The 12,466-nt window shown below is 48.5% G+C and overlaps 1 protein-coding gene across 2 annotated transcripts in view; it reads right to left on the reverse strand.

Moving 5' to 3' along the window:
* LOC144161910 (uncharacterized) overlaps positions 1 to 12,466 on the reverse strand; it is a 79,384-nt gene that overhangs the window by 49,474 nt on the left and 17,444 nt on the right. The window lies entirely within an intron of this gene.

Below are 12,466 nucleotides of genomic sequence, written 5' to 3' on the forward strand. Positions count from 1 at the left end.
GTGTTTCACGAGCCGTCGATTTACATCCAGAACATTGTAGATCAAAGAAGATTATTCTAGGCTGTTTACGTTAGTTCGAAACGCTCTCCCTATAAAAAGAGATAACACTTGCAGCATAAAAATAAGGAATGGAACACGGGCTTCACTTGGCAAACGGATAACACAGATAACCCAGCCCGGCGCAGCCGGTCGGCACAAACAACATAAACAAACCCAATGCATGGTTCGCGGAAATATCAAAGGTTAGAAAAAAGGAAAAGCGAAGTGCCCGAAAATTCGTTTTGCTTCTCGTTTCTCGAAAATTCGTTTTGAGACCAATGTAAGCAGTGTTGTATCAGTATATGGAAGGTCTGGGGGATTGTAATATATGCCTTTTTATGACCCGATGTATTCCTAGGTGTGCTATTATAGAGCGTCTTAAATGTGAGCTTCGCTATCATACACAAATGGATTGCTAGGGATACATTTTGTAAATCGCCATATAAGCAGTCGGATTTCAAACTATGCAGTCTCTATCTACTTTTATTAATAACACGTTTGCACGCACCGAAAGTGTGACACATAATGCATTACAGACAGACAAACGGGATTCCTCGTAAAGTTCACATTTATAAATTTACAAATTAAGCATTGTTCCGGCACTCTCTCCGACAAGCTGTACGAAAATAACAGTAGCTTCCCAGATATCTTCAAACTGCAGAGCCGAGAGCGCGGTTGCATATTTCCGCCGACAATTACCAACATTAGAGGAAAGCGCTCTATTTATTCTACGAAATCGAGGTTATCTGGACAGAAATCAGATTACATTCCGTCTAGCAAACGAACATCAACATTGTGAAATGCGAGCCGCAGCAAACGATCTGCCACACCTATCGCTGCAACCACTTCGTAATAAGGGCAAGTTAAAGAAAATACCTCTCGCAGTAATTACGAGGGTAAGTTATTTCTGCGATGTTTTTAATCTCGCAGTGTCCGTAATTATCCCTTACACAGTGATGATCCACCACTAAATGTACACGACGTCGAAACCGGGTAGGCTCAATATGGCGGCTGGCGAGCGTTAGGCCTAGCGGGGAGGGCAAGGAGGGCGGGACGGTGGGGGGGCACTACGGCAAAAGGAGTAACGGAAAACAGCGGCTTTTAAAAAAAAGTAAGGAAGGAAAATAAATATGAGAGAGAATAAAGCCCTTCATGTGGTCCCGAGCGATAAAAGGGGAAAAGAGACCGGGAAGGCAAAAAAATTACAAGACACAATAACGCGCGAGGCGGGAAGGCCAACTTTGAACGCACTAGACTGCTCTTCCTCCTTTGGCGGTGCCTCAACCGAGTCCACAGCGTACGCTACAGAAGCAAAGGCTCGGTGTTGATAATACGACTTTGATCAAAACTCTGCGGACCTCGCCGCCTTCATCTAACTTCTTTCCCACTCCTCGCATCCCCCCCCCCCCCTCTCTCTCCCTCTTTAGTTATTTCTTCCTCCGTCTTATCTCCTCTCTGCTCCCTCGGTCTCTCTCTCTCCCTGCGTCACCATCGTTGCCCACTTTCAGTTCCCGCCACTCCATGAAGCGGGCGGAGCGGTCACGGCTTTCTAGGCGGAGACGACGAACCCCGTGTATCTAAAGTCGGGCTTCACTGCAGTGGCACTGCGGCACCGGCCGCGGAGAGGAAGGGAGACACCAGGAGCGCCGGAACTCCAGGGTACTAAACTACGCCCGCTGCTGTTCCTTCCGCACCCCAACCTCTTCCCTCTCCGTAACCGGTCCGCGCACACTCCGTAGCGCAGTGTTTTTTTCTCCAGCGCAAGCTCGCAGCCTGTGCGGAAGAAGGCGGGGTCTCAATGAACACTCCCCCGGCAAGCGCGCGAATTTCCAGGCGCGCGGCCCGGGGCTTTCCGAGCCCGGGGCGGGCGGACTCCGGTTCGAGCGGCGAGCGCACACCATTGGTCGGATGAGAGAGCTACGGAGTCGGCCCCAGGAACCACCGCCACCGGTAACTGCAGTGCATGGGGCGCTCCTTCGAACTCTATCTCTCCCGCCCTCTCCCCCTCTCGCTTCCCTCCGCCATCTCCCCTCCCTTCCTCCAGCAGACCCGCTTCGTGAACTCTCCGGCTCCCTCGATGTCTGGCTCGGGTCGATGCCGGGATGGGAAACCGAAACCGGGAGCGCCCGGACGCGGGTGCGCGCGAAGTTTGAAAACCGTGACCGGTGATATTAAAGGTATAGAGTCACCCAGGTGGAGTAAAATGAGGAGATAACGTCCACGTGATTGGACGAGATAATAAAATTGGTAGTGAAACATTTTTTACGTTCTTGCGCTTACTGATAGTCTATTTTTAAGGCATTTATTCAAGTTGCTTTGATTTATTGATTATGAAGTGTAACGCGCCAACGCTGTACAGAGGCGCGCCGTAGTGGAGGGCTCCGGATTAATTTTCACCAGCTGGGGATCTTAAACGTGCGCCTAATTCTCGAACGCACGGGCTTTTTCGCTTTTCGCCTTCATCAAAAAAGCGGCCGCCGCGAAACCGCGTCCTCGGGCTCAGCTAATTTATTCAAGTTGCCCTGTTTGACACCGATGCTCCTGATGCTATACAGCCGGTTCTTGGATTTTCTGAAGAACTAGTCATTAATTGTTCTGATGCAATTTCCTCTCCAGAAATCCAAAGAAGCAGGGATCAGCCTAATCTAAAGCGCCTCCTTGTGATGCCCGCAGTAGGCTACACTGACTTCTTTCCGATATATATTAGTTACTTCCTGTTAGACTAAGCTCATCCTCCTAACTATTCTACGATTGCCATTATTGACCTTGCTCAGTACTACTACCCCGCAACATTCTAGGCTCGTTTCTCCGTAGCGCTTTTGCTCGTCCGGTTAGTTTGTTGGCCACAGGTATTGCATATATCTTTCAGGGTATTTCTATATTCTAGGACCGCACAATGTCCATCCGCGTTCTTGCGCATAGCATTTACAATCGCAAAAAATCACACAGGAACCGGTAGCATTCGAGCCTGCGTCTGGTAGACCAGACAAAGTCAGTGTCAGTCGTCTTACCCATCGGGCTACGACCGTGAGTTAGTACCCGAGAGTCAAACGGCTTACTCCCTCGGCTGTAACGGTGCAGAGTACCTTAGGACAACCCAATGTCCGTCCGCGTCCATCCGTGCGCACACCACCATCAAGCGAAATTCGATTTGAGCCGTGAGTTGCAGTTTCACTTAGGAAATAAACAAGGTGAAAGTCACGGCTCAAATCGAATGACGGCCGGGGCGCTAGTCGGATGTCACTCGGGGCGCAACTTGGATGTCATTTCGAGTCCCCGTACTCCGCACTCTCGCCATCATCCATGGAGTGGAGACGCTGCCATTTTTCTTTGCGTGCATCCGAGGCTATTACTGTCGCCTATTCAAATGCTTTGCTTATGAGTTATTCGCGTCTGCTTTACTGCCCACGTAGTCATTGAAGTTTATACATTATTATGTTCTTGTTGCACTGCGTCTGAGATCAGGTGTTCCTATGCCGGGCTGGCTGTTTCTTTGGTATAGCATTGCCTATTTCCCGCTAGGGGGCCTAGCAAATTAGAGGGGCCCTGCAACACTTCTTTCAGCTTTTTTTCTAAATCCTAAATGCTTGCAGAGCGCAGTGAACAAACACATCCAGTACTTAGATTAGGGGGTCGCAAAGTGCCTCAGCCAAAAACTACTGCTCTCTGCCAATGAGATAACTTGGCAACATGCTCTAAAGATTTTTCTCCCCTTCCCGAGTCTCGGCGCTCTTTGAGCGCTCTAATTACTTCATTACAGCGGCGTAGCGGCTATTGGGCATCTTCGATTTACCAGTCCTGGACAGTGCGCGGGCAGTCCGAGGACTGCGTTTGGACCGGAACTTCCATAGGAATACATGGGAAAATCGAGCCTCCTGATCACGTCTCGGGCAGTCCGCGGACGATCCGGGACTGATAATGGAGGAGGCCCATTGGCTAGTTCTTTTCTACTGCAGCAACGAACGCATTCGAAAGCCACTTTAGAAAAAGCTAGAGTAAAGGAGAAACTGAGGGTGGGTATACTTTTGCTGCGACGAGCAGATCACGCCGTGGCCCTCTGTGCTGTCGATAACTATGACAGTGCTTCCAGACGAGAAGAAAAAATTATCCCACCTTCACGCGAGGGGAACCCTGTGGAGATGCGACGCATCTTGGGGGTTCACTTGGTGTTTCCGCTGAAGTGTACGGGTAGTGGATGGTGAAGTAACGGGACCACCGTGCAATTTACAGCGAAGATCAAGTCTATGCACGTGCCCGAAATCGGAACGCCGGTGCTGGAACGACCGCGGCTATGACGCAACGTGGCGCGGCTATGACGCAACACGATCCACTTTAATCCAATCCAATCCAAATCCAATTCAATCCAAGCCAAGCCAACTCAACCCAATCGAATCCAATCCAATGCCCCTCGCGAGAGAGTGTTCGCTATCCGAGAGGAGAGGGGGTGAGCGGCGGAGAGCGCAGCTCGCGCGGCGAGGAGAATGGGGGAGGGGTGTGGACGGACAACAACAACGCCGTATGGAGGGACAAGGCGAGTGAATGAGATGCAGTGGCATCTAAAAGAGTGGAAGCTTTTATTGGCAGTGTTGCGGAGTCCCTTTAAGCAAAGCCAAGCACCGGGCTGGTGCGGTGCATGACATGCACGTTCTTATTGACGAGCCGCCCATTTGTCGCCATTACAGATTCGGCCTATCTACAATTGTGACTCGAATCGGTGTTAAACGTACACACCGTGGTCAGGTCTCCCACAAAGCACGGGAACCGCGTTTCAACTCGATCTAAACATCTCTTCTTCTTTCATATTGGGTTTCTGTAACTTATCACACACGCGGCATGGTGGATGGACAAGTGCATTAACTAACTTGCGACAAGTTTGATGGAACTATTTCTTGTGTTGAAGTACAGTAGACTCTCGATGAACGGAACTTCAAGGGACGGAAAAAATTAGTTCCGTTTAACAGGAGTTTCGTTTACTGAAACATATGTGTGAAAGTGCAAATTTATGTGCGTACACACTCTTAACACCGTTTCATAGAACTCTAAGTACTATAAGGTGAATGTAGCTGATAGTTTTTCAGAAAGCAAGAAAACTACAAGACGTTTAGGCACAGTATTCACAAAGTTGATTTGGCAACAATGAGTCGCGGTGCAGTATACAAAATGCATCACTTATTTTTGTTCGAGTCCTTGCAACTGCATCTTCACGGAGTCCATAGAGGCCTCAACTTCGCGAGTGCTTACGAGCCACCGAATTTAGAAGGCGGCAACGCGGTAATGAAGCGCGAATAGCACCACGATGGCACGAATGAGGCGGCAGGAGCTGGCGTCTTGAATCGAGATCGAACGACTGGAACAAGAACTGCGATGTTCCATCGTTGCGCTAACACGGCTGACCACTAACGAGACGAGGCTTACGAGGCCAACGAGGCTAAAAAAAACATGGAGGAAGAAAAAAAAAAAAACTAAACAGCCGGAAACGTAAAAAGCTGATTCCCATGCCAATTGGACTAACAAGAAGTTTCATTTCTGGTTCCGTTTACACGCTGACGCGGAAATTTAGTTCCGATTACCGAGAGTTCTTTCACGTTATCTGAATACAAAACCAACCAACTTACAGGCTACTGTTCCGTTTAAGCGGCAATTCCGTTTAAGCGATTTCCGTTTGTCGAGATTCTACTGTATTGCAACGCTGAGCTAGGCTTCATTACAACACTCGCATATTTCGATAAGGCAGGATCTAATATAAACAATCAGTGTTCAGTCCGAATTCGTTGTGATAAAAGAGTGCGAGGGTGCCTTAGCACTTCCTATTTGTGAATGCAAAAACACTTATGTTCATTTGAACGCCGCAAGATGCTTCTTCGTGCGGGTATGTTGACATTTCAGCCTAATGGGAACTTAGTGAACGAGCGCAACAATCCGGTTCCAAGTCGGTTTAGGCCGGGAGCTTGCGGGGAGTGGTGGAAGTTTATTTAAACTCGGCGACAGGCTCCTTTCCGCACCTGAACCGACCTAACGTACTAAACGAACAAATTTACGAAAATAATGCCTAGAACTGATCTCAGGGAGCACTTTTCCCATAAAGGAAATCCTAGAAATGAAAAAAAAAATGGAGGAAGCCCACAGTAACGCGTAAGACTTGAGTATCGCGAAGCTGTACACAACCTTCACAACCATTGCAGCCGATTTGCTTCTTCACTGCCACAACGACCTTTACTCCATCGTTGTTGCTCTAAAAGTGTGAGGTGTTTTCACTTTTTTGGCAGTAATAATCATTGGACATCCCCTTAGAGGGGCGTACGCTTGACGTGTTCTTCTCGTTTCGAGTAAGTGTTGTTACGATTACGGCGAACGCTGGAGCTTTTTTCTAGGGGGGGGATCTCGGCCAGCCTTCCTAATTGAGTATGCTTGGCTTGAAAACGTGCGCCGGGGATGCTGGCCGGTGGCCGCGAGGCACGCACACACGAGGGCTCGGAATTTTCTTGGTTTTGTTAACGGCGAACGGTCACCGCGAGGACCGCGCTCACGCGCGCACTCGACAATTTCTTGCTATTTCTAACTGCGGATACAAAAAATTACAATCTGCTAAACCACTTCTCTGTTAACATAAAGGAATAATTGCTGGGTCTCGGACCCAAAATGTAAGCGTTAAGAAGCTCCCGCCAAGACACAGAGGACGAACAGTCCGGTCATTTTAACAGTTGACCCAGAAGATGGCGGCAGCGTCCAAAGATAACCACTAGACGGCGCTAGTTGTACAGGAAGTGCTTGACTTGCTATGACTTGGAAACGGAATGTCGTTGAATCGGCCGAGAAATTCAGACATTTGTCGTCGGCCAATAGCATCGAATTGGGGGTGAATATGTTGACGTCGAAACTGAACGAGAATTGATAAAATAGCTCTTAGCATCTGAAGGCAGGTGTCAGCGCTACTGGCCAAGCAATACAAGTGGGGATGTTAAGTATATTCAGCTTAAACGGAAAGTTACCATGACAAGGGACGTCCAATTCGCTGTACATCGAGCAGCGTGAATCGGTTGTCAACGTTTTCAAAGTCGAAGTCCACAACGCATGCACTCGGTCCACCTTTAGCAAGATACAGTCATGGAGCCAAAGCGGGGTGGCAGATCTGAACGCGAACCCAGAAGCTTTGGTTCGATACCCATCCAGACCGGAAGTCGCCTAATCTTTTGTCCGATGCAATTTTCTTTAGTTTCGTCCTCTACGCTATCGGCCAATTTAGGAGCCGATTCGCTGTTACAGACTGCGATGCCGAACGGCAGATTTTCCGCTGAATAAAGCATTCAATGCATTTGTATTGAAGTGCTAAATTTGTTTCTCACCATTTATCCCTTTCACCGAGACGTAGGCACATCCGGGCAACCACGCTAGCACCTAATGAGATGGGGACTCACGTGACAAGCGAGTAGCGCTAATAGATTCCTCGACGGTTAAATCCCCGGATGCTCAGCAGATTTTGTTCAGTGTTTCTTCCACAGATATTCTCCGTGAGGGGGACAGAAATAAACGCGGAATGCCTGACAAAGCCTCTGAGCCAGATCACCATAGATAAGCATAGCAAGACATGAGAGACAATTACAAGCACTTAACAAAAGATGCACTACATAGCGCTTAGAATAAAAAAGTAGCAGTGGCTTAGCTCGGCTATGCCAGGATATACATAGCGTGAGCTATGGTTTAGCTGGTTATTGTTAGGTTTCCTGTTTGTCTAGGATTCGCTGATTATCATGCTTACTGCTGCTAAAACGATTTCCAATCCAATTCAACCCTAATACAGTCCAGTCGCGGCGGCGGCGGCTCCGGAGCGTTAGCTGTGCACCGTGAGACGTCACTGTTCCTCGCACATGCGCAGCACGGCTCTCCAGGAGCCACGCGAAACTGCTCAACCTCGGCCAGTGTAGCTCACGCTACAAAACAACCCTATATAGATACATGTAATAAATACCGAAACATGTCATGCCATGCAGAAATTTATATTAGGACAAAAAGTGCATTTTAAGCACGTAACAAAAGGCAACACGAAAAGTACCCTTTTACGCACATAACAAAATGTACGCGATATATGCTGCTTAAAATAGAATAACCCGAAACTTTAAACTTCCCACAAGATACTATACAATGCGCAACCTTGTATGGGTACACGAAGTACAGCCGGTAAAAGGCTTGTCTATAACACAGCGTTCGTACTCTGAGCCCTATCCTGCACCGCTGGAGCGGGATTTCAATAAAACTACTGCGGAATTATGAAGTCTTAGCCCTTCGCTTTTGCCTCCGACATGTTTGGAACGAGTATGTTTCGGCAGTTTTCGGATGTAGCTGGTTGAAGTTGAAATCGCTGTTATAGACAAGCGTTTTACCGGCTGTACATTCCGAATGAAGTGAACTGAATTTTCACAGTTCTGTGCAGGGTAATACATAGCACCATTCGGAACCAGAAGCCTAATGCATGCACGTTTGAAACGCTGAAACGATCGATCAAAATCAATGCATTTGTCCCTTCTGTTTACCAGTGCAAGAGACTGGAAGTGTCTACCGTAATATGTTCATGTGGCCGGCCACCTGTACTTAGGATATCTAATAGAATGTCCTAGAGCTATCGTTCAGTTGTTTATTATGAGCTCCAGATTTTTGTATTCATTATAGGAGTTTGATGTAATATACTGGGTCTGCCTTTATCATGTCATAGTTAACAAAAAGAGGCCCCGTTCGGAGTTCGCGCCAATCCCCTTGATAATTCTCACGCATGCGTAAAACGTTTTTCTGCAAGATGGTTAATCGCAATAATATCCTTGAAAGCCGTGTAACTACCAGTCTATTGTCTATTTTAATGTAAATACAGGCGTTTTTCACAGTAACATAGTGCAAAAACCTATTTCTGTTAATTTTGTATGTAGGTCGTCTGTTATTTGGCTCGCATCCACTGGGCGGCGCCAACTGCAACACTATGCCGTGCCCATCACACACACACACACACACACACACACACACACACACACACACACACACACACACACACACACACACACACACACAAAACACCATTGCACCGTTAACGAATTGCCGGAGCAAAATGAAAGACTACGTTTTAATCCCGTGAACTAGAAGAAAAAAAAGAAAATACCGGCAAATCAACGGCTCATATATACGAGGGCCATTCAAACACGCAGGAAGGACGCCGAAGCGACGACAAAGTAGTCAGGAATAAAACAAAAGCCCAGTAGCAGACGACAGCAATACGGATGCTTGAGTAATGGCGGCCATCCGTATAAAAGCGCGGGCTCGTGCCCGCGCGAAGCCATGCATAGCAAAAGGGTCGGGGCACGGCAAGACAGAGCATCGGCCAATTGCTCTTCCGCTTGGCCCGGCGCGCCCTACTCTACTGGGGAAGCGTGTTCGATACGCCATCCCTGGAATGCACTAATGAGTAGCGATCCTTTTTGTCGGGTATCCCCCTCCCTCCTCCGCGATTGTCGGGACTCTGCCGCCACAGAGATCCGCTGTTGTGTATCGTCTGCTACGCCGTCCCGCGAGCGTCCCGTGAAAGTCGTCTGCAGTGCTTTGTCTGCTTTCTTTTTCGTTCCTGTCCGCTTGTTCCAGGACGTACCGACGGAGGGGCGGGGGAGAGCATTGAACGAATGCGCGTCGCTTAGGTGTATACGGGGATATGAACGAAGGGAAGGGGCGCGTCGTAAGGGAAATTAACTAACTGTTCTCTGCAGTTCGGCATGAACTGCGTGCAGGTATGCAGAAATGCCGGGTTCCATATTGGAAGCCTGAACGGCAATTCTCAGTAGCGTACGCGTTCTCCAGTCCTCACTATTGCGAACACACAATTCGGCATTGTGGGTTGGTTGACGACAAAACGAGGATGACGCAGTACAATAGTGACGTCAGAGGACTAGCTCTCCCTGCTGGGAGCAACGGGCTTTTAATCAAGTTCGGCTGGGCCGGTTCTGCCCCGTTCAGCCATGTCTTTATAGTTGTGGGCGTGTAAGCGGAAACGTTAAACAAAAAAATAAAGGGTGGTTTATAAATTTCCGTTGTATCCGAGCTATGGTGTGGTGTTGTAAGCGCTGTGATATTTATGCAAATTGGAAACATGACAGAGCCGTTAAACGGCATTTTACGGCTTCCAGGTTGACTTACACAGCGGGTAATTACATCTGGGACAACTCCAGTTTCATTTGTTTACTACTACGGAGGTTAAACGCGTAAATTTGCATATTAACGACTCCTCAGTAAAGTGAAGTGCGCATGCAGTAACGTCAACTTGTTAGTCAGTTTAGCCACAAAGCTCACAAAGCTGCGATAGTGGTACGGATGCGTCAAAACGACATAGAATATTTAATGTCCAGCATGCTTGAGCAAAATTCAAAAGTAGCTGCGTTCAGCTTCTCCCGCATCTACACCCACAAGCAGAGCGACTTTAGCGCTTTTACATAACTTTCACCGGCTAAGTTTGAACCAAATGCGCTGTGACCAGAAAAGTGCGCCCTACGCTATACAAAAGTCCTTCACCTTTCTCGGAAGATCAACCGTTCGACAAGCTTCTAATGACGTCCGCCGTCAAAGCGAGTCACAGAGTCAGTGGGGCTCATGGAAAGGTGAACGGACTTCGTTAATTGCTGTCTCCCCGGAGCTCCCGCTTCTTGTACTGTTCAACGCTTCTTCGAGGCTGCCGGGACTCTTGAATCTTCACGGATAGGGAGTTTCTCAAAGGCTACAAAGGAGCCGGTAGCCAGCCGTAACGACGCGAGTCGACTTCAGCCTGTGGGCGGCGACTGGTTTCGTCGGCACCCTCGACCGACGGCGACTGGTATCGTCTGCTTCGAAGTAGCAGACGACGCGCGGTGAAGCGCCCGCCGTGAAGATGCCTTGACACTTTCTCAAGAGGCCAACTACGCACTTCAAGGATGCCGCCCCAAATAAGTGGAGGGTGCTCGGGGACACTTGGACTTCGACAATGGGAGAGCAGAACGCCGTACCAAGAGAAGAAGCCAAGGGGATAAGACCCAGCTTTACGCCGATGTCATCTCCGGCACCGAGTGAAAAACGCGCAAGAACGCCTGAGCGAAAGATCGTTCTAGCCACTGGAGACACCGACTGAAAAGATTTAGCTTGAATGTGGTAATAGTTGTGGTCGTATAAAATTTGACTTAGGCTCTCGAGGTTTGCTAAAGATAAGCGTCGAAAATTAGTGAAATTAGGAAACCTGTAACCACGAAGATACCACCGTTAATCTTATTAAAATTGCATTGTATATTTACTCAATCCGTGCCTTCGCTTTGCATTTCGGCTGCCTCTCTGACTTCCCGCGTACTGAAAGGTGTTTTAATCAATCGAAATTAATCAAAATCAACCAATTAATCAAAATAGCGACTTGCGCTGACACTCGTAATAATGAACAGCCGATATGTTTTTCTTGGTTTTACAAGCTCTTTATCTCTATTGATCGTTCCAAAGGCGGAATTCCACCTTATTCTTTCAAATAACCCTGGAAAAATGTTCGTGTTTATTTATGCGCAGCGCGAATTACGCTAAATTGAATTACGCGACATCTTCGCAACACGCGCAACATCTGTACGACAAGTAACTAGTCAGAATTTGTCGAAGTCGAATTTGTCCCGTTTAAGTTGGTTCCCCCTGAATGATCCACGCTAACGGAGACGTTAAGCGCTAACCACATGGAGCGATTTTTCCAGCGACGCGACGAGCGACGCGACTAGGATCCGCAGTCGCCGAACCGAAGTCGCTCGCCGAGGCAACCACATGGCAGCGACGACTCGAGCGACTGAGCATGCGACTGAGGATGGCGATTTCAATGTTTCCGCACTGCGCATAGTAACGCGCTTGGTACGCTGGATGTTTGCAAACATTTCTTTTGTTCATTTGTCATAAAAAGCATGACTAAAAAGTATTACGCCTTTCTACCTTGCTTTTTGCACTTCGTTGCATCTCTAAAAACTGGTTTGGGTTAGCGATAGCGCACGCTTTTCCTTCTGCGCCTCGTTTCTCGGCTCCAACATGAACGCCGTGAAGAATTCGCTTTCTTGAGACGTCGTTTTTCCCACACGGGTCTCACCCAGTGTGAGCGGGAGCCTTCTTGCTTCTGCTTCAGCGTGTACACAAGCTTTGCCACGCAAAGCTTTCTTTGCCGCTGCACCGCAAACGTCGTCTGCGTGGATTTGCAAAATCTTCCCCCCGTTCTCTTTCAAAACCGGAGGTTGCGTGCTTACGTAGGGGCTCTCCTATTGGCTAGTCGCTGAGGCCACTTCCGGGAGGCGAGCGACTGTTTCTGGCGACCCAGAACCGAGCGATTCGATGAGCGACTTGGTGCGCGGCGAAAAGTAGTTCGTCGCTAGTCGCGTCGCGCCCCAAGTCGCTCGCAAAATCGCTCCATGTGGTT

The sequence above is a fragment of the Haemaphysalis longicornis genome, unplaced genomic scaffold (assembly GCF_048455015.1).
Source record: "Haemaphysalis longicornis isolate Haplotype H1 unplaced genomic scaffold, Haemaphysalis longicornis Haplotype H1 scaffold_12, whole genome shotgun sequence".
In the NCBI taxonomy this organism is placed as follows: Eukaryota; Metazoa; Arthropoda; class Arachnida; order Ixodida; family Ixodidae; genus Haemaphysalis; species Haemaphysalis longicornis.